This window comes from Pinus tabuliformis, chromosome 5_1 (assembly GCF_031772625.1).
Source record: "Pinus tabuliformis cultivar Carrire ecotype Pingquan chromosome 5_1, CPIR1, whole genome shotgun sequence".
Lineage (NCBI taxonomy): Eukaryota > Viridiplantae > Streptophyta > Pinopsida > Pinales > Pinaceae > Pinus > Pinus tabuliformis.
In genome coordinates this window covers 274,370,397-274,394,533 of record NC_142305.1, presented here as the reverse complement: position 1 = coordinate 274,394,533, position 24,137 = coordinate 274,370,397, and the positions used below count along the sequence as shown (strand labels likewise).

The window sequence follows — 24,137 nt, the reverse complement described above, 5'->3', positions numbered from 1 at the left end:
ATGAAATAAAATGTAGGAAAATAAATGGAACACACACACAAAAATATAACAAGTATTATAATAATGTGGTGAAAACCCAACTTCTATTAATAAATGAAATAAAGAATATTGTAGAACATAGATTGACTAGAATGGTGGTTTCTATCTTTGAATAGAAAGATATGGCGGGTAGACACATTCATAAAATCTATTACAATAGGTTAAGAGTATGGCATTTTAACATAAATCAAGAACCCTAGAGGTCAAAAAATGTAACTCTATAAGATGAATGCCAAAAGGTTTGGGGGCCCTAATGGGGTTAGCTAATACATCAACTTTTTGGGGTTGTAGCATACGATTTGAGTTTTCCGTGCTTGGTAGCCTGTTGGAAAGGTCTAGATGAGAATTACACATTCTAATTGCGGCCTAGGCCAAATCCCACAATTATTTCCCAAGCCCCTGCCACGTTAAAAAACATCATTTAGGGCCTCAAAACAACCCCAGAAGTTCATGACACAAAAACTTTAGAAAAACTACCAAGATGGAGAATTGTGCTTTCAACCAATGGTGTAGGTGGATGGCCACTAGTATCCACCTAGATTAGTCTTTCCCCCTTTGGAAGTAATGGCCTCCATTGATTTGAGTTCTCCCATTAAATGGAAAAATTTTGTTGAATTTGTCTCTTGGTGAGCCACTTTCCATAGTGAAGAAGTTTCCATTCCTTCACAACCCATTAGAGTTGTATGTGATCTAAAAAATAAAAAATAAAAAAAAATTGAAGGTTTCTTAAAAATTTGCAGGCGATTTTATGTCTTGTGGGAAATGGATAAAGTTGTAAAAGCACCTAAACTTGGTGTTTTTCAACTCAGTTTGCAGAAATAAAATAGAGAAAAATGAACCATGAACAACAACACAAAAAAACAATTTGATAACAGAGTTCACCCCCGGGCTACGTCTTTGGGTCTAGCTTCCAATGTTGGGACTCTTCAATTATATGCTCAAATATGAAATTACATCAGTTTGCAGTGCTCAAATTGAAAAAATAATGTTTCCAATGGATTCAGAATGTTCAAAAACCCCTATATAGGCTCTTCTTGACCTCAAAAAGGTTAAAAAATGAGGAATATATGCTTCTTGGAACCAAGTTGTGATATGTGTCATGTATATTTGTAATTATGTCTATCTATTCCATGAATTCAGCCTTTCTGCTAACCTCCAAGCAACGAATTCACCCGGGACCGAAAAAACTCCCTCTGTAATTGGTGAAAATTATCGAACGGTTAAATTCACCAATAAGGCCTTAGCACCGATTTTTTAACCCCTAAGGGAAATCGTGACGCGGGGTTACCCCTGCTTTATCCACAGTATGCATAAACCTATGCAATAAACCATTTCCCCCCCAGGAATTTACATGACCTTCCGGTCAAAGGTTCATTATAAATAACAATGGGTTAAGGCCCCCTTGATTAAAACTCACATGGAAACCTCTATTAAGCCGACCATAGTCTATCCCTTCAAATCCTTTCAACTATCGAAACTTAATCAATCCAAAACCTTTATTAATCCTTATGCCCACACATATAACCAAACCCCTCTCTTTACTCTTTGGTTATATTGGACTTACCATATAGACCCTCTATCGATGCTTTAATCCATTTATAAAAGAATACACATAAAACATATGTGAACTCACCTTTTCCGCCTTAATATGGACTTTGCACACTTCTCGAGGCTCCCTTTATCGCAATCGCTCATCGCAGTCTTCCGCGCCTCACTACATATCACCCCTTCCGCATCCGATATGTGACTATCGGAAGTGTTTAAATATGCTCTTAGGCCTTTAAAATCCAGGACACAACACTTTATCGCAATACAAGAAATACACGGGAAAACCCGCTCCGAGCCATTAAGCCGGATCTCAAATATTATATAACCTGCCCTATAAATATCATCAGGTCCGTCTCCATCTCAAACCTTCCACTGCACTACTCCTCCTCCAATCTCCGATCTCCAATCTCTGATCGGTGATATCACAATATCGCTATCGGCACATCGCCATTCCACTGCTCATTGTTATTTGACTTTGCCGAAATGTGATCACCGATCAAATCTTGATCGTCGATCTAGATCCTGATCTGATGGTTGTTGATTCAACCGATCAACAAACTTGCTCAACAAATCCTCCGCCGTTGATCTACACTTCGTGGATCCAACGGTCCACGATGATTTTGGGTGGACAAGTAGCACGAAGAATAACCGCCCAAAAAAGCGGTTTTCTCTCTCCACCTGAGTGCTATGTGTCAACCAATAAGTGGGATCAGGTGAACTCCTCTAAATACCACTTACCACTTTTGCTCCACCTGATATACCACTTTTGTGTATAAATCTGCCGATGCGATATTCCTCTGTCTCCTCTGTGATTGGATCCTGTCCGTTGATCTATTAGATCCAACGGTTTCTGTTCAACGATACTTCATTCTTTCGTCTGCCTCTTTACTTTGGTTTTTCGCTATTTCTTTAATGTTTACTGTGGTTCTTGGGTTTTCTTTGGGTTCTGGTCCTTCAACTGTTTCACTGTGCACTCCCTCCTAAGCTTGACTTTGATCTTTCTAATGGATTCAATGATCCATCAAGATCCTCTTCATCATGCTTCTGTCTATGTGTTTGCCAAACTCTGCTTGCAACTCTTTTATGCAGAATACACTAACTCACTCATCACTTGCCATTGATACTTAACAACACACTTATACAAATGGAAATTGAATCTCTGTACATACATATATCAACAAACAATTACATAATGAGACTCTTTGTCTCTCCTCGGCCTGATCTTCTAATTAATAGCCTCTGATCATCATCTGCCCATAGGATTACAAACACAAATAAATATCTAAATCTCTCTCTCTCTGTCTAACCTCTCTCTAACTTCTGATCATGCCTTTTAGATTCACATTTATACAAAGGGATTCGAAAACCAATTTCTCTTTTAGATCCATAAACTCGTCAACAAAATTCCTAATTCTCTTCCTCATTCCTAAGGATTCTCTTTAATCCACAAAATCATGAATTGACTCCTAATCTAAGATTTATAATCAATTCTCAATCCTCTCATCACTCAACTATCCTAAATCTCTCATGTTCTCCTACATTCGAGAACATTTACAATTATGCCTCACAATATTCAATTAATTCCTATTCTAATTAAAATCACTCATAACATTAAATAATTACTTTAATTCAATACTTAGGAGACCAACTTCCTTGAAACACAAGACCCCCTATGTCTACTAAAATACAATGATTTTTCCTTGAGTTGAATGCTCCTGCATCAGACTCCCCAAGTAAGAAAATTTATGACCTCCTGGTCATAAGTTTGGATAATTGATTCCTCCTGGATCCCAAACTTTATTTTGTAACTTGTCTTTGCTTGTCCATTGTTCTATTACTGTTGTTGTCTGCTACTGTTCTCCAAGTCTCCATACCTTATGCTGCACTGCTCCACTTTCCCTGATTTCATAGTCGGTTGCTGTCTTCCTCTTGTTGTTACTCCTTTCCTTTCTTGTTGTTGTATTCTTCTGAGACACTTTCGTCATTAACCTTCTTATCAGTTCAATTTCTTTGTCCAGTATATCCTCAGTTTTCTTACTGTTTTCATCTCTTGATTGATGAAATCTCCTTTTTTCTTCTTCACTTACCCTAATTGCCTCCTTTTCACCCTTACCTTCTTCTTTACTGTTATTTTGCACCTTTTCAGCTACTGCTATATTGTCTTTCAGAACAATTTCCTGCTTCTATTTTCTGCATCTGCCAACTTCTTCTTGGTTATTATTTATGACAACTTCTTTGTCATCCTTCTTCAGCAATTTATCCTAAACATTTATCCTCTACTCTTCTAACTTCCTCCTTTGAAAGTATAATTCCCTATATAACTCAATGATTTTACTTGGAGTGAACTTTGGAAATTTTACACAATCTCCTATTTCTTCATTTGTGATTGACCCATCATCACATGGTCCTTCTTCCTCTGCTAAATCTTTCTTAACATCCTTCAGTAGATGTTCTTCCTCTTCTTCTTTCATTTGGCTGTCCTCCTGTGCCAAATATGTTCTAGTTTCTGCAACAAAATCTTCAATTATAAGACAATCATCATAATAAAAAATATAAGGCCTCTGTACCTCTTCTTCCTTTGGCAACACTTCAGTATGCTGCTCTGATCTCTCTTCTTCTGTCAACATATTAGTATGTTGATTCAAACTCAAAGAACTCTTGAGACTGTCAGCTAGTCTCTCCTTCTCATCATCTGTTTCAATGATGTCTTTTAGCACTTGTCCACTGTAGCGAACTAATTCTTTTCCAGTCTCCTTATCATGCTCTGCTTCAAAACTTTCACCTTCTAGAAAGTTTTCTTCTACATTTTTGACAACGTTAAAATACTTCCTATCTTCTTCCAAACCTGCAATCATACACAAATCATTAATTCTAAAAATACAAGACTTTTCGGTCTCATTTGATGCTTCAGTCATTAAGTCTTCTGGTTGCTTTGAATCATTCATATGATTCAACTCCTCTATCTCTTCATCACTTTCAAAAAGTAATGGTCCACGTTCTGGTTCACATATCGAAACTTCAACATCTTCTTCAACATCTCCCTTTTGTTGTAGCTCAACTCTTTCGAGCTTCTTTGTCTTCAATTTGGCATCTATAATCTGTTCAAGTTCCCTTAGCTCCTTTATTAACTGCATATTCACCTGTTGTTCCCTCTTCTCTTGTAGCCTTTGCCACTTCACTTTCTTTCTCATGACATAACCATATTTCTGGTCCATTTCATTTCTTTGCAACATTTCCATTAATACTTCAAGTTGAACTGCTATCTCAGCCTTCTCCCTCTCATATTCTTCTTTACTTAACTGTCTTTGTATGCCATTTTCCTTGGCATCTCTTTTCTTCTATCCTTGGTTGTGGTTTCTTTTAGAACCTCTGTTATGACTGTCACTAGTCATCATCCTCTTTATCTCTATGAGTTCCTCACTCACTCACTATGAGCTTCCTCACTCACTCTCTATGAGCTTCCTCACTCACTCCTAGGCTTCAACTCATCTGTACTTTCCAAGAACACAATTGTCCTCTTTATCCAATCTCTATTGGAATTCCTCAAGGTTCTGCCACATTTCTTCTTTCACTTAGAAACTCTTACCAGCTTCCTTTATCTCTTAGCAATTCTACCCACATCCTTTGTGGAATTGCCTTTGGGAGTTGCAACAATACTTTTTCATCAATGCAAAGAATACAACTTTCCAATATTCAAATCCAATTAAAATAAAACCATATCATCTTACCTTCAAAATCTCTGGCTGATCTTGTCCTCCCATTCACCTGTACTTTTGAATGGATTGTCCTTTCCACTAGCCTTCAACTATATCTTCAAACTCTGTTACTTCAAGAACTTACAAAGTCCCTCTTACAATTTAACTACTGTAATCCTGCTCTAAAATTTCACTCATTCAATATCTACTAATCATTAGACAAATTTTCATACCTTCACCTACCTTCAGGATCTCACCACTCCTGCAAATCGATTCAGTAGATCTTCTTGCTTCCAGAGTACAAATTTTCAACATTCAGCTACTATTAATCAAATTTAGAATCTGATTCTTTCTTCCAATCTTCCGGCTTTATCTTGGCAAAGCTTAACTGTAGGCAACAATTTCTCCTTTACTGAGTTTTATTCCACTCATAAATCCTTACCAATTTCTTCCATTACTGCTTCTTAAGACTTGATCTTCTTTTGCTGAGATACTTCATTAGCTGCAACTATCAATCTTCAATTTATTTCTTTATCCAACAAACTCAAATCAGAGTTAAATAAAACAATACCTGCATGATTTCACAAGCAATCTCCATTCACTCTTCATATTTGAGTGAATCTCCATTCTTCAAAACATCATTGTGGATTATTTATGTTCCTGCAATCTCGTTACTCACCTGCCTCTAAGAACTTAACTGTTCTTCTCCAATTTCAATTTCAAACATTTCACAATTCCAATTATACAGATTCATTGGCCATAAATCACTTGCTCTACTTTTCTCAAAATCTGAACATTCTATCAAAATGTAGTAATATCAAGATCAATATTCCTCTTACCAATCTGTCAGCTTACACTGGTCGCTTAACTATCATATTAGAATCTGATTTCCCTTGCTTGCATACACATCTTTCCACATGTCTCTGTTCTAAATTATTTCAAAGAAACTTTCACACATAATTTCTTTGATTTTCTTTGATACCACTCTGACGCAGGGTTACTCTTTCTTTACCCACAGTATGCACAAACCTATGCAATAAACCATTCCACCCCAAGAATTTACATGACATTCCGGTCAAAGGTTCATTATAAATAACAATGGGTTAAGGCCCCCTTGATTAAAACTCATGTGGAAACCTATATTAAGCTGACCATAGTCTATCCTTTCAAATCCTTTCAACTATCAGAAATCAATCCAAAACCTTTATTAATCCTTATGTCCGCACATATAACCAAAACCCTTTCTTTACTCTTTGGTTATATTGGAATTATCGCATAGACTCTCTATCGACGCTTTAACACATTTATAAAAGAATACACATAAAACATATGTGAACTTACCTTTTCCGCCTTAATACGAACTTTGCACACTTCCTGAGGCTCCCTTTATTGCAATCACTCATCGTAGTCTTTCACGCCTCACTACATATCACCCCTTCCGCATCCGATATGTGACTATCAAAAGTGTTTAAATATGCTCTTAGGCCTTAAAATCTGGGACACAACATTTTATCGTAATACAATAAATACACGGGAAAACCCACTCAGAGCCATCAAACCGGATCTCAAATATTATATAACCCGCCCTATAAATATCGTCAGGTCCGTCTCCATCTCAAACCTTCCGCTGCGCTACTCCTCCTCCGATCTGCAATCTCCAATCAGCTTCATCGACTTATCGGCGATATCGCAATATTGCTATCGGCACATCACCATTCCACTGCTCGCTGTTATTTGACTTTGCTGAAATGCGATCGCCAATCAAATCTTGACTGTCGATCTAGATCCCGATCCAACGGTTGTTGATTCAACCGATCAACAAACTTGCTCGACAGATCCTCCGTCGTTGATCTACACTTCATGGATCCAATGGTCCACGATGATTTCGGGTGGACAAGTAGCATGAAGAATAACCGCCCGAAAAAGTGGTTTTCTCTCTCCACTTGAGTGCTATGTGTCAACCAATAAGTGGGATTGGGTGAACTCCTCTAAATACCACTTACCACTTTTTCTCCACCCGATATACCACTTTTGTGTATAAATCCGCTGATGCGATATTCCTCCGTCTCCTCTGTGATTGGATCCTGTCCGTTGATCTGTTAGATCCAACGGTTGCTGTTCAACGATACTTCATTCTTTCGTCCACCTCTTTACTTTGGTTTTTCATTGTTTCTTCAATGTTTACCGTGGTTCTTGGGTTTTCTTCGGGTTCTGGTCCTTCGGCTGTTTCACTGCGCACTCCCTCCTGAGCTTGACTTTGATCCTTCTAATGGATTCACGATCCATCAAGATCCTCTTCATCATGCTTCTCTCTGTGTGTTTGTCGAACTCCGCCTGCAACTCTGTTATGCAGAATACACTAACTCACTCATCACTCGCCATTGATACTTAACAACACACTTATACAAATGGAAATTGAATCTCTGTACATATATATATCAACAAACAATTACATAATGAGACTCTTTGTCTCTCCTCGGCCTGATCTTCTAATTAATGGCCTCTGATCATCATCTGCCCGTAGGCTTACAAACACAACTAAATATCTAACTCTCTCTCTCTCTCTTTGTCTAACATCTCTCTAACTTCTAATCATGCCTTTTAGGTGTACATTTATACAAAGGGATTCTAAAACCAATTTCTGGTTTAGATCCATAAACTCCTCAACAAAATTCCTAAATCTCTTCCTCATTCCTAAGGATTCTCTTTAATCCACAAAATCATGAACTGACTCCTAATCTAAGATTTACAATCAATTCTCAATCCTCTCATCACTCAACTATCCTAAATCTCTCATGTTCTCCTACATTCGAGAACATTTACAATTATGCCTCATAATATTCAATTAATACCTATTCTCATTAAAATCACTCAAAACATTAAATAATTACATTAATTCAATACTTATAAAACCAACTTCCTTGAAACAAAAGACCCCCTATGTCTACTAAAATACAATGATTTTTCCTTGAGCTGAATGCTCCTGCATAAAATCGTATGGTCCATGTGGTCCGGGGTCGGGCTAATAGCCTGCCCTCGCCGGCTAAGTCCTCATTGTCATGCTTGTTATGGTCACATGGATTAATATCGTCCGGGGCCGGGCTAACCGCTCGCCCCTGCCACTCTACTCCCTCCGCCATTGTGTAAGGTCACATGGCCGCTGTGTAACCAAGGGCTAGGACCAAGTGGCCCACCCCTCCCGCCACCGCACGATTGGTTCGACATTAAATATTACCCATCGCCCAACTGTGTTAAGAACCAACATGTGTAGTGCAACGGTGAAACATGGTAGTTATAACCGACAGGTCGTGGGTTCAAACCCCGCAAAGTCTGTCGGCCCCCTTAACAATTTTTTAGCCTATAGAGGAGGGTCATGTGGCACCCTCTCATTGGGCCATGTGGCGCCTCATGGTTGGTCCACCCAATCAAACAACATCCAATTAAAACACACCAACATACCCAGTATGTTACTGCCATGTGGTGACATAGGATTGACCCGTACCACCCACTGTGGTTGACTAGTCAGCTACTGACGACAACGTACGACTTTCCCAATTAACCTTGTTGTTTGACTTTTTAATTATTTGGCCAAAAGTTCAGAAAATCATAACTTGAGCATACAATGTTAGTTTGAGGCGATTCAAGTGATGTTGGATTCAAGACGGTGAGCACTATGATTTCGTGCTGGTTTTGAGTAATTTCGAGTACTTTCAATTTTGAGCATTTTTCTGATCCCTAGGAACATTCCTGTCTGTTGGAAGCTTTTGGACCATGAAAAGGTTGTTTTCAGTCAACAAGTAGGTGAGGGTACAACTCCCTTACTATTTCGATCTCAATCCACCTGGACTTACTTGGATTAGTTCCCTTGAGCCCCACACGAAAGTACTCCACATTGCCTTTGCGTGAAGTCCTTATCCTCCTGTCAAGGATGGTATCTTGCTGCAATTCTTCTAAGTATTCAGGAGAGAAATATTCTATGGTTGGAATCTTAACATTCTCTCCTTGATATTCAATCATAGGAGGCTCATATAATCTCAAGTTTTCCACAATTACAACAACATAAATTTTCATGTATGGTGAAAAATATAATAGGAAAGCATTATTATCAATCTTCTCTAAGATTTCAAAATGACCATATCTGATTGGCTTGAGAATTTTACCTTCACCTTGAAGTCTTTCCTTGTTGATATATAGCCAAACTTGATCTCCCACCTAGAAGTTGTGGTCAACATGATGCTTTTCATGTCTTGCCTTATACTTGGCTTGACTCTTCTCCAACTGTTCCTATACCATCTAATGCACCAACTGAATCTGTTCAATGAAGCACTTGGCTTTGTCTATATCACTGTGTCCATCCACCGCAACATCTTTCCCAAAGATAAAATCTAAGGGAGATTTTGGTAAATATCCTAAACATGCTTCGAATGGAGATGTTTGAGTCGAAGAATGTTTGGCTCTATTGTAGGCATGTTGGATGTAATGTAAGTGTTCATCCCAAAGATTAGGATGCTTGTTGCAGTATCCATGGAGGAGATGTACTACTTTTTTGTTTACACTTGGGCCTAGCCATTGATTTGTGGATGAAATGTTATGCTCTTCTTCAACTTAGTGTCCATGAGTTCCCATAAACTTGACCAAAATTTCCCGACAAATCAAGAAACTCGATCATAAATAATAGAAGTGGGAAACCCAAACTAAACCCATACATTTTGGAAGAACGTCTTTATGGCTTTTTAAACTATAATATGTTTCTTACATGGTATCAACACACACATTTTGCTAAAACGATCCACAATAACATAAATATAACCATGACCTTTCTTTGACATTAGTAGTCCTCCTACAAAATCCATAGAAATACTTTCCGAAGGACGAGAAGGAATAGGAAGTGGAGTTTACAAACCCAACTTTCTATTGCTAGGCTTGCTAGTAGCACACATAGAACATCCTTTTACATATCTTGAAACAATTTCATTCATGTGAGGCCAATAACAATACCTTTGTAATTGTGCAACTATTTTGCCTACACCAAAGTGACCAGCAATAAGAAAAGTATGAGATTCCCTTATGATGTTGAATCTTTCACCTTGTGGAACACATAACTTGCCAAGATGACACAAAAACTTGTTATGAGCATGATAATCCAACTCTTCAACATGATTTCCTTGAATCAAAGTTGCATAAACATCTTTAAAATTCTCATCTTGAGCATATTGTTCAATATAAATTTCATGCATGATTGATTTATGCTTAAGAATGACAGATGCATTAACAATAAGCCTTAACAACATATCAAAAACTTTGTTGTATATACCTTTCTTGTACCTGATTACCAAATGGAACTACTGTAGAAATCCCATCCAGCTGAAACATCTTTCTTATTGTATCTTGGTTTTCGATTGTAAATATTGCAAAGGTTGATTTTCAATATGAATAATCATTTCCTTACCCATCAAATAATGCTCCCATTTCTTCACGCTTTGTACTAAAGCATACAACCTTTATCATAAGTTGGATGGTTAATTACTGCATTGGTAAAGGTTTAGAATGGTAACAAATAAGCTTACCATGCAACATCAAAACTTCTCCAATGGCATACTCACTTGCATCAATTTAAATCTCAAATGGTTGCTTAAGATCTGGAAGTGAAAGAACTGGTGTTGTATTGATTTTCTCTTTCAATGTATCGAAGGCTTTCTACTTCTTTCCTCCCCACTAAAAGGCCTATTTCACATTTGTCAAAGCATGTAGTGGAGCTGCAATAGATGAGAAGTTAGTAATAAACTTTCTCCAACATTGGGCTTCCCCCAAAAATCTCATAACCCCTGTTACATTATTGGGCTTAGACCAATTCAAAATGACTTCAACTTTTGAGGGATCAATATTAAATTCACCCCCTCCAACAATATGACCCAAATAAATTAAAGAGGTTTTCCCAAATTCACACTTAGACATATTCAAATACAATTTCTCTTTCACATCTAAAACTTGTTTCACATGCTTGATATGCTCTTCATGAGTCTTACTCAAAATAAAAATATGATCTAAGTAGACTATGAAAAAATCATCAATGAATGGTCTTAACGCATCATTCATAACTCTCATGAATGTTGCAGGTGCATTGAAAAGCCCAAATGACATAACTAACCATTTAAACAAACTGTTTTTTGTCTTGAAAGCGATGTTCCAAATATCATCTTCAGCAATCCTGATTTGATGATAGATACTTCTCAAATATAACTTAGTGAAATCGATGAGATCTTTTAATTGGTCTAGCAAATCATCAATACGAGGAAGAGTATAACAATTCTTTATCATGATTTTGTTCAAAGCTCTAAAATCCACACACATGCGCCATGTACCATCCTTCTTTGGAACCAAGACAATAGGAGACCCACAAGGAGATGTACTTGGTCTAATGACCCCTTTGTCAAGAAACTCTTGAATTTTCTTCTTGATCTCCGCATTCTCCAAAACTAACATTTTGTACATGCCAATGTTTGGAAGAGGTGCATCCTGTTGCAATTGAATCTCATGTTAGATTCCTCTTTTAGGAGGCAACCCTTCAGGTTCCTGAAACATCTTATCATATGTGTTAACAACTTCAACCAAATCATGCTTGAGTTTTAAATCACATCCTTGGAAATCTTTAGATTCAACAATATATTTGGGTTTTATCATCAACAATACAAAATTATTACTAGCATTTACAAGCCTTTTCATTTGACCAACACTTACAAGAGACAAGTTCATCTTCTTGAGATGTGATATAACAATATAGTCAGTTCCATCCTTAAAAATATGATATTTGTTCTCATAATGATAGAATATGGATTTTCGGTCATACAAGTAAGGAATCCATAAAACAATTTCTCATATGTAAAGTGGTAAAACATCAAGCTCTACCTCATCTATAAAGTTTGCAGTGATGGTGAATTTAAGTTTTACATTTTGTTTTCACTTGCAATTTGGCATTGTCACATACCCAACCCAAAGTGTAAGGTTTAAGATGAGGTATAGTTTCTAAGTTTGGTTTCTTGACAATAGCTTCAGAAATAATGTTAACTTGGGATCCACAATCAAACAAGGTATCAACTTTGGTATGTTTTGTAATGACCCTAATATGGAAAAGCTCAATTATTTCTTTATCATTTTGAGACTCAATACACTTGATAGAAGAACTATTACTTGCAATAGAAGCTTTACCTTTCATTCCCATGACTGTGATTTTGGTTTTATCACTTGAATCAGATCCTAGATTTTATTGAGTTGTTGTAGCAATATTTTGTTTCCCCTTGTTGTTTAACTTCTTTGGTCTCATTTCTGGATGTAGTTTCCAATAATGGTCTTCATCATGGCCTTCTTTTGAAAAATGTTTACAAGTTTCTCTCCCTCTTTCTTGATGCTAACATTCTTTTTTACCTTGCCTTTAAACTTCCCCTTTTCTTTGTCTCTAGATTTGGATGACTTCTTGCTAGTCTCTTGAGGAACATTATTCCCTATTGTTTATAAATGAATTGCGTGAACATATACTTCATCTAGATTGTTGGGATTAAACATAAGAATTGTATGTCTCAAATAACTATGTAATCCACCTATGTATTTAAGGAGAGTGTCATGTGAAGACAAATCTACACCCAATATTAAAGCTCTTCTTCTAAATTCTTGTGTGTAACTTTGAAAAATTTGACCTTTGGCTTGGTTTAAAATTTTTCCAATCCATAATTTCTTTTTGCATGTAAGCTAATGGATAAAATTTCCTTCTTAATGCAGCGACAAATCATTCCAAGAAGAGATAATTTTATCACTTTGCTTTAAGTCTTCTTGGGTTCTGGCCTCCCACCATATGAGAGATGTACTTTCCAAATGAAGAGAATCAACCTGGATCTTGTTCACATCATCCTCAATTCTTTTAATCTCGCAATAGGCTTCAATCTGATGAACCCAATTATCCAAATTTTCAGCATTTACTTCCCCATTGTACATAGACAATTCAAACTTGACATCAAGCTTTAACAAAGGAGACTTAGCATGTCATTTTGGAAATCTTGGAGGAGTATGTGAAGGAGATGGAGATGAGGATGGAGGAGATGGTGGAGGTGAAGGAGGAGGTGGAGGTGGAGGCTTTCTCCCATCACCACCATTACCTTTTGGTTGATTTGAACTCTCTCCATGCAACCTTGTTGTCCTCTCTTCATATAAAACTTTCACCATTTTAGACATGTCATAGAAAGCCTTTCTGAAATCTCTCTCATCCTCAAATGTCATCTCATGTCCTTCTTCATGTGCCATGACTAGTGGAGTTTGTGACCTCCTTGAACCAATTTGAGGATTTGGCTCTTTAAGCACTCCTTATCCTCTTTTCAACTTTAACCTTGTAAGCATCAAGAAAACACTTGCAAACATAGTCAAACCTTCAAAACAACCATGCTTTGATACCAAAATGATCTGAAATTAAAAACTTGAAGGTTTCTTAAAAATTTGCAAGCAAGTTTGTGTGTTGTGGCCAATGGATCAAGTTGAAATAACACATAAACTTAGTATTTTTAAACTTAGTTTGCAGAAATAAAACAACGAAAAATGAACCATGAACAACAAGACAAAAAAAAAATTTGATAATGGAGTTCACCCCTCCTGGGATATGTCTCCGGGAACAGCTTCCAATGTTGGGCCCCTTTAATTATATTCTAGAATATGAAATTATATCAGTTTACAATTCTTAAATTTCAAAAATAATGTTGCCATTGGATTTAGAAGTCTCGAAAACCCTTATCTAGGCTCTTCTTGAGCACAAAAAGCTTAAACACTGAGAAAGATATGCTTCTTGGAACCAAGCTCTACTTTTGGTCCTGCAAATCTGGCTATCCATTCTATGAATTCAACCCTTCCACTAATCGTCAAGCAACAAATTCGCTTGGGACTAGTGGAATTCCCGTTGCAATTGGTGCAAATTATCGAACGATTAAATTCACCAATAAGGCCTTAGTGCCAATTTTCCAGCCCTTAAGGGCAGTTGTATGGTCCATGTGGTCGGGGGTCGGCCTAACCGCTTGGCCTCGCTGGCTAAGCCTTCATTGTCGCTGCTATTATGGTCACATAGCATAATATGGATGGAGGCTGGGCTAACTGCTCACCCATGCCACTCTGCTCCCTTTTCCATTAGGTAAGGTCACATGGCTTTTGTGTAACTAAGGGCTGGGGCCAAGTGCCCCACCCCTCCCGCCAAAACATGATTGGTTCGACATTAAATATTACCCATTTCCCCACTGTGTTAAGAACCAACATGTGTGGTGCAACAATGAAACGTGGTAGTTGTAACTGACAGGTCACGGGGTCAAACCCCACTGAGTCCGTTGACCCCCTTAACAAATTTTTAGCTAATGGAGGAGGACCACATGGCACCTCATGATTGGTCCACCCAATAAACCAAAAACCAATGAAAATTCACCAACACACCCAGTATGGTACTACCATGTGGTGACACAGGATTGACTCATACGCCCACTGTGCTTACCCAATTAGCTGCTGACGTCGGCATATGGCCTGCCCAGTCAACAACCCAGTCAACCTTGTTGTTTAAGTTTTTAACTATTTGGCCAAAACTTCATAACATCATAACTTGAGCATACGGTGTGGATTCAAGATGACGAGCTCTATGATATGACACTGGTTTGAAGCAATTTCGAGCACTTTCAATTTTGAGCATTTTTCTGATTCCCTGGATCAGTATGTGTTGTTGGTGAGTATTCTTTGTCTTGGGGTCCATGATTTGATCAATTGTATCCTATTTAACGCATTCAAGTTTGAGTTTTTTGGTGGGAATTGTAAGGCTCCATCCTAGGGTCCTCTAACGAAACTAAATTTCTCTAATTTAAATACAATAAAATGGGAAATAACTTATTTCCAACTAAACATTTAATCGATGATAATTTACCATTAAAATTTATTTCCCACAATTAAATAAGTAAGAATTTCATTGTAATCACTTACATGAGTAATCTATAAACAAAGGAATACATGTTCCAATAGCCTAGTTGAGATGCCCCTGAGTTCTTGATCCTGCTAGGATGCTCCTCTTGACTACCGACTAGGAATTATTTCCTAGCCCAGAAAACCTCCACAGTTTCCGTAGCCCTCCAAGATCAAGTCCAACTAGATGTAGTGTGTCCAAGTTAAATAATACTCTCCTTCTCTCCCTTCTCTTTTCTCCACCTTCCTCTCAAAATAATTCCTCAAAAACCACAACCAAATCAAAACCAAAATTAAGACCAAGGATCCCCTCTCCTCCCATCATCCTTCCCCTTTTATGCCCCTTTCTCTTCACCACCTCAACTACCTATCATTAATGTCATAAGTACCCCCTCATCCTTACATTTGACTTATCTTCTCCCAAGTAAATTTGAGAGGACATTTTGGGGATGAGATATGAATTTATAATTTGGTAATTAATTAGAGAGGACCAAGTCTTCTCCCAAGTAAATTTGAGAGGACATTTTGGGGATGATATATGAATATATAATTTGGTGATTAATTGGAGAGGACCATGTCTTCTCCCAAGTAAATTTGAAAGGACATTTTGGGGATGAGATGTGAATATATAATTTGGTAATTAATTGGAGAGGACCATGTCTTCTCCCAAGTAAATTTGGGAGGACATTTTGGGGATGAGATATGAATATATAATTTGGTAATTAATTGGAGAGGACCATGTCTTCTCCCAAGTAAATTTGGGAGGAAATTTTGGGGATGAGATATGAACATATAATTTGGTAATTAATTGGAGAGGACCATGTCTTCTCCCAAGTAAATTTGAGAGGACAATTTGGGGATGAGATATGAATATTTAAATTGGAACAGACCATATCCTATCAAAATTTAAATTTGAGGAGGTATCATATCCTATCAACCTTCACTCATTGACATTCAAGACATTTGGCGACAAATTGGACTATGTCGTGCTTCATTTCTGCCCAAAAGAAGAGTTTCTTCGTGTCCGTGTACATCTTCTTCACTCTAGGATGTGCACAATAGAGTTCTCTATGTGACTCTTCGAGGATGGTCCTTATTATACCCCATTCCTTAGGTATGTACTCTACCTTGAAGTCTCAATAGTCCATCTGGTTCAAGGACATATCCCTCAAAATTTGGTTCTATCTGCTTCCCACTCTGGAGTGTTGAGATAACCTTTAGATGCCAACTATCTTCAAAGAGTTTCTCCAACACTCGTTCCCTCAAATTACCTTTAAGGCTACTAGGGAGAAGGTTTTTGGTCTCCTGCTTAGTGCATCAACCACCACATTCTCCTTTCCCTTGATGTATGATATCTCAAAATCATACTCACTCATGAATTCGCTCCACCGCCTTTGTCTAGCATTCAAATCCCTTTGAGTGAAGAGATGCTTCAGGCTTTGATGATTTGTTCTTAACTCAAATCCTCTCCAAATGAGGTAGTGTCTCCATAGTTTCAAAACTAACATCATTGCTACTAATTCTAAGTCATGGGTAGCATACAACGCTTCATGTTTCTTCAATTTTCTATATGTGTAAGCTATTACTCTGCCTTCTTGCATCAATACTGCACCTAATCCTTGCTTTGAAGCATCAGTGCAGATAGTGAAGTCTTTTTCCATGTCCAGTACTCGAAGGATTGGCGAACTAGTTAGTAACCTCTTTAGTTCTGTGAATGCAGTGTCACATTCATATGCCCATTCATACCTGACCCCCTTTCACTATAATGTGGTGATGGGTTTTGCAATCCTCGAAAACCCTTCCACAAACTTGCAATAATACCCTGCTAGCCCCATAAAACTACGCACCTCATGATCATTTTTCGGTACTGGCCAATCCATTATGGCCTTCACCTTTTCTGGGTCAAATGAAATCCCTTCTCCTGAAATGATGTTCCCAAGGTAATGAACTTTTTTCTGAAAGAAGGGACATTTTGACAATTTTCCATACAATTGATTTTCCCCTAAGCAAGTCAATACAACTCTTAGGTGCTTTTCATGCTCCTTTTCATTCTTGGAATACACAAGAATGTCATCCAGAAAGACTTGCACAAATTTGTCCAAATATTTCCTGAACACACCATTCATGAGGCTCATGAATATTGTTGGTGCATTGGTCAAACCAAATGGAACAACTACGAACTTGTAGTGCCTAAACCGAGTTCGAAATGAAGTTTTTGAGATGTCCTCTTCCTTAATCCTCAATTGGTGGTATCTAGATCATAGATCGATCTTTGAGAAAACCGTTGCTCCCTTCATTTGATCAAATAGGTCATCTATTCGAGGTATCAGGTATCTATTCTTTATTTTGGCTCTATTCAAGTCCCTATAATCTATGCATAGCCGTAAGGAACCATCCTTCTTCTTGACAAAAATCAATGGTGCACCCCAAGGTGAAATACTAGGTCTGATAAATCCCAAGTCTAAGAGCTCTTTTAACTGCATCTGCAACTCACAAAGTTCTAGAGTTGTAATCCTATAGGGTGTCTTAGATATTGGTTTTGTGCCAGGTTTTAGGTCGATTATGAAATCAATCTCCCTTACAGGAGGTAATCCAGGAAATTCCTTAGGAAAAACATCCTTGAATTTTGACAAAATTTGGTGTTGATCTAGGGAGGGTCCTTTCTAGTCACTTACAACCTCGACCACATATAGCTTGCATCCTTGTCAGAGACAACGTTTTACCTTCATGATGGATATGAATCGTAGCAACACTCCTCTCTTATTTCCAAAAATCTTGGCCTACCTTCATCATCTAAACAAATCAACTTCTTCTTGAAACAATCTACCAAAGCTTGATGAGCTTCTAGCTAGTCCATTCCAATAATTACATCATATGTCCCCAGTGCTATGACGTATTCCTTCAACTTAGTCGTACACACCCCGAGGTTTACCTGACGCTTGTCAACACTAGGTCCTACTGCTTGTTTGATCCTAGAAGAAATCTCAACTTGCTTAAAGTCATCGTGCTCATAGGTTGCCAACCCACATTTTTCTAATGAAACTGGTGAAATGAAACTATCTGTAGCACCCGAATCAAACAAAATTTTATCGTTTACTTTGTTTATCATACCTGAGGTTTCTACCACGACATACTGGTGTTCAACTTGCTAGTTTTCAACTGCTACATAGATTTGATGGTGTATACTTGCCCCCCCATTGGTGATTTTCCTTCTCTACGGTTGTTACCAATTTGTAACTCAGGGCAGTCACGCTAGTAATGAGGTCCCCTGCATCCCCAACAAGTGATGCACGGTAGACCTTGAACTGAATGTTGTGGAGTTATTTGGAAAGATTTCCTTCCCTTGGGACCCCTGCCCCTACTTGTTGCTCCTCGCGTATGACCTTGATTTGCACACGCCCTTGAAGCTGCAGGTAAAGCTGCACTAGTAACCATTGAAATCCCCACTGTCGGTGCTCCGGGTACAACCCTATTTCCATATGGTGGTGGCCTCAAACTTCCTCCCCTGGGGAAGGTACGAGGGGCCTTCCCTATAAACCTTGGTTGGCATGGAAAAATGGTTTTGTTTCCACCCTTTAAGTCTAAGTGTTCTTCGAAATAACGAGCCCGTTCCACAGTTTCTGTAACTGAGGATGGTTTCCACATCTGCACCATTTCCCTAATCTTAGGGTTCAATCTGTAAATAAAACGATCTGCTTGGTGCTGGTCAGTATCCATGTAGGAGAAATACTTGACCAATTCCATGAATCTAATTTCATACTCTTCTACCGTATGATTTCCCTGTACCAAGGCATGGAAGGCTCCTACCTGTTGTTCTTCATAATATGTTGGTAGGTACTTTTTCCTGAATCTCTCCTCAAATAACTCCTAAGTAACTGTGTCCGGAGTGAGGTGTAGTTGACACTCTAAGTTACCCCACCAATTCAGAGCACTATCTCTAAGTTGGAATATTGTTATTTTAGCTTTTTAATTGTAATTATAATCTCTTAGTACGAAGCACCTTCTCGTTCCTTCTAACCAGGCTTCTGCAGGTTCGCTGGCACGACCTCCAGCAAACTCTGGGAGGTTAATCTTTTGGAGCTCCCTAGTAATGTCCTCGATTGGAGGTCCTCTATCAAAGTCCCTTGATCCCTCAAGATTTCCTAACCCTGATGGAGGGTGCTCCACTTCCACTTCATTTGTTTGGCGCCCTTTTAAGGTCTCATTAATTGCTTCTAGGGAACGTAAGATGAGAGTCAACTCCGGTGAAGGTAATGGGTCATTTGTAGGAGGTCCTTGTGATGACCCTCCTTGACCTTGATTTCTTCGTGTCCTAACCATTTTGAATTGTTCAAATATTTGTATGATATGTAAAACTTATTTGAACAACTTAGGGCCTTGTCAATTCTTACTCAGCTCTCACATGTTTTGCATAATGATAGATGCAAATTTTCCTTTTGTTATAGTTGTAAACGACCATTTCTAATTTTGAGATGATAATCGTGGGTCTACTAAATCCTCTCCCATTGCTATCTAAGCAAGTGCTACCACGTGCTACTAGTCACCCTCAAATATCTTTAGATATCCCTAAACAACCATCCTAAATCCATCTTATATATTTTGAGCGTTCACATAAACATTAGCTTACCATTTTAATCACATTATTATACTAGGTGTCCTCTAGAAATTCCATCAACAATGTTAGATTATTTTTCAAAGTGGATGCCTAGCTGTCTCAATCGACTCCATATTGACACTATTGTTAGATGTATACTATCCACTTGATGTATATAGAATGGCTAGTGCTACATGCTTTAAGATAATAGTATTGTATATTGTATGTGATTCAAACATACAAATCTATTGTTGTTCACATTTGACAACTTTAATGTATTAAAATCTACTAAGAGAAAAGAGAAATATGTTTTGTGCGATGCAATGGTCTCCATATTATATGAGTATATTTTCAAGTATGAATGAGACCAATTACCAAATTCCTCTGAAAACATTCACATCCCAAAATCAAACTCCATTACCATGTCAATGCCATTGCATTATGTATTGTTTATCCTCAACTCTAACTAATGGAAACTCAAAAAATGTATAGTTTATAATGAACCTAACACTTGGAGGAAGCCATGGGCGCCTTTTACGAATGAGGAATCCTATTGGATCCAAATGCGTATGACAAGGTTCTAAAGAGATGCATTTTATTGAATAATTTCTCAAGCAATGATGTGTACATACTCTAATATTTTTTTGTATTCAAATCTGTAACCGAAAACACATATTCTTAACTATTATGCCTAGAAAAACTAAAATCAAAATAATTTTGAGTTTAAATATTATAGATTATAAATTATAAAAACTTAGACATATATATTTTTATGAATTATATATTAATATAAATGAAATCCCTTATCCCAAAATAATAAAAAAAAATTCTAACACCAATTTAACACATCCCTCACATTGTAATGGTTATATGGATGGTATCCCTTGTCCCAAATTTAAGGGGTCTCACATGGATTTAGCATATCAGACACTTGGTATAATAATTATGCCTTTCCTCTATTAAAATCACAATTTCTATTTTTTGCAACCGTATATGTTCGGACTTTGAACTTGAATTGACCTGACATGGACAACTCGTTCTCTAATAGTTCTAAATATAGGCATATAACCAAAGCTATCGAAGGGGAAACCTTACCGCCCTATGTATATAGTAGTTCTTAGTTTAAGAGTATACCTAAATTTGACAAGGACAGAAGCCCTCAACTTTTGACAATATTGAGAAGATGTGTAAAATTTTAATGGCAGAATGCTTGAGAATTGGATAGAGCAACTAGCCCCCACTTATTACTGCCTCGTAGTGAAACAGGTTGGGCTGACACATTGGCAGAGGCTCTGGAGATTTATGAGTGGCTTAAGCTTCGGTATTGGTATACACCAAATGCAAGGATGCTCACTGCCATGCTGGCTGTGTTGGGGAGGGCTAATCAAGCTACCCTTGCTGAAGAAATCTTTCAGAGAGTTGAGTCTACAATAGGAAATTGTGTTCATGTGTACAATGTAATGATGGGAGTCTATGCTAGACATGGTGGTAGAGAAAAAGTGGAGGAATTGCTTCAGCTGATGCAGTCCAGGGGTTGCAAACTGGACCTTGTGACTTTCAATATTTTGATTAACTCCTGCACCAAGGCCAGTCATATGGAGAATGGCTCTGGGATTAGACTACTTGGTGAAGTGTGTAAGGATGGATTGAGGCCTGATGCTATTACTTACAATACATTGATCACTGCCTGTGCGACAAGCAGCAATTTAGCTGAGGCAACAAATGTTTTTAGGGATATGGAGCGATTTGGTTGTGAGCCAGATCTCTGGACTTATAATGTCATGATTCCAGTTTATGGGTGATCTGGAATGGATGAAGAGGCAGAAAAGCTATTTTGTACATTGCACGCCAGAGGATTTTTACCAGATGTTGTTACCTACAATGCTCTACTGTACTCATTTGCAAAGAATGGGAAGGTGGAAAAAGTTGATAAAGTTCATAGAAAAATGACCTCTGCTGGATTTAGAATAGATGAAATCACCTACAATACTATGATTCACATGTATGGAAAGCAAGGAATGCATGAGGAGGCATTCCTGTTGCACAAGGAAATGAAGGAATCAGGGTGTCGTTCAGATGCAGTGACATTTACAATTTTGATTGATTTTCTTGGGAAAGTTGGCTTGATAGCAGAAGCAGCGAAAGTTTTTTTTTTTTTTTTTGTAACATGGGTTTGGTGGAAACCAGGTATCCCAACATTGTGTTTGAGCTTTAGCATAATATCACGATATCATGGCTTATGCAGACAACTTCAGGAATTTATCTGGCAGGCTGCCTCATAATAGTTCTTTGGGTAACTATTTGACATTAGCCAATGAGGTTCCCGGAGCTCCTCAGTCTCTTATGCCTTCCCAAAGTACAAATTCAATGCAGAATTCTTTCTCTGGAGGGATTGGGACTGATGCCAGTGAATCTCTTCTGTATGAAGAGCTATGGTATGCATGTGTTGGTCCACTTGTTACTATGCCTCGTGTAGGGGAGAGAGAATTTTACTTTCCTCAAGGCCATATAGAGCAGGTTGAAGCATCAACAAACCAAGGGGTTGATCAACATATGCCACTGTATAATCTACCTTCTAAGATTCTTTGTCGCGTGATCAATGTGCAATTTTGGGCAGAACCTGAGACAGATGAAGTATTTGCGCAGATCACTTTATTGCCAGAGGGAGATGTACGTCCTTATTTTAGTTTCTGGAATGTTATCCTACTAATGTGCAAGATTTATTGATGAGAAGTGTAGATGTTCTGACCTTTGGTTCGATATTGCAGCAAAATGAGTCATCTCATGACTCGGGGTAGCCCCTCCTCAGCCTCGACATGAGTCAGCAACCTCCTTCGCAAGAGCTGGTAGCCAGAGATTTGCATGGAATGGAATGGCGATTCCACCATATATTTAGAGGCCAACCACGAAGGCATTTGCTAACCACTGGGTGGAGTGTTTTTGTCAGCTCAAAGAGGCTGGTAGCAGGAGATGCTTTCATATTCTTGAGGGTTGAAAGTGGAGAACTGCGTGTTGGAGTTAGGCGTGCTATGCGTCAGCAGACTAACATGCCATCATTGGTTTTATCTATTCACAACATGCATCTTGGTGTCATTGCAATTGCATCACATGTTGTTTCAACTCAGACTATTTTTACCATTTATTACAAACCTAGGTATGTTGTCTGAAAATTAGATGTGATTCTATTTTATTACCACAGTTGTCATCCTTGGGCACTTGCTAATAAGGGTGTGTGGAGTATTAATCTATTTAAATGCCATTCATAGTTCAGAGGTATAATTATTCTAGAGATTTTTTAAACAATTCGGTGAAAATTGATCTAGGAAATGTTTGATGTTGTCATGAGATAATAAAGGATAGATGTGCCATGCTTTTAAGAGCCGATGAGTTAATATTACCAAATACTGAACCTTATGGGTATTTTCTCTTATCATAAATAATATATGGTTCTAGTACTTGCTTTTTTCGAGTTTGATGTGCTTAATATGAGCATCTTGAAGACTTAACGAGAAGATATTGGTTATGACTATATTCTGTTGCCATATTTTTTTTTGTTTGGCTTGTCTGCAAGATAGTAATGGCTCCCTTTTGCAGGACAAGTCCATCAGAGTTTATCATTCCTTATGATAAATACATGGAGGCAGTGAATAGAAATCTCTTTATTAGCATGAGGTTCAAGATGTGTTTTGAAGGAAAGAGTCTCCTGAGCGGAGGTTTACTGGTACAATCATTGGCATGGGTGAGGTTGATAATGTGAGATAGCCATATTCAAAGTGGAGATCACTTAAGGTCTATTGGGATGAAACATCAGTGTTCCCTCAACCAAAGAGGGTTTCATCATGGGAAATTGAGACATCTGTAGCTTCATCTGTAGCACTTAATCCTTTGCCAGCACCAAGGAATAAGAAGCCTCGGCCCAATTTGGTTTCCTCATCTCGGGAATTAATGATACATGGATTGGTAGATTACAACAATGGGGCTGAGGTTGGCCATAAATTTTAGTATGTTGAAGAAAGTGCATATGGCCTATAAAGTCCCAAAGAGTTGAAACTTGGCTCTGATACCACGTGTAAGGCTCCATCCTAGGGTCCTCTAACAAAACTAAATTTCTCTAATTTAAATACAATAAAACGGGAAATAACTTATTTCTAACTAAACATTTAATCGACAATACTTTACCATTAAAATTTATTTCCCACAATTAAATAAGTAAGCATTTCATTGTAATCACTTACATGAGTAATCTATAAATAGAGGAATATATGTTCCAATAGCCTAGTTGAGATGCCTCT

At 37.9% G+C, this 24,137-nt stretch overlaps 1 pseudogene; it reads left to right on the top strand.

Annotated features, from left to right (window-relative positions):
- The first annotated feature begins 22,017 nt into the window (after positions 1–22,017).
- Positions 22,018–23,847, top strand: LOC149164440 (auxin response factor 2B pseudogene; annotated as a pseudogene).
- The last annotated feature ends 290 nt before the right edge of the window (positions 23,848–24,137 follow it).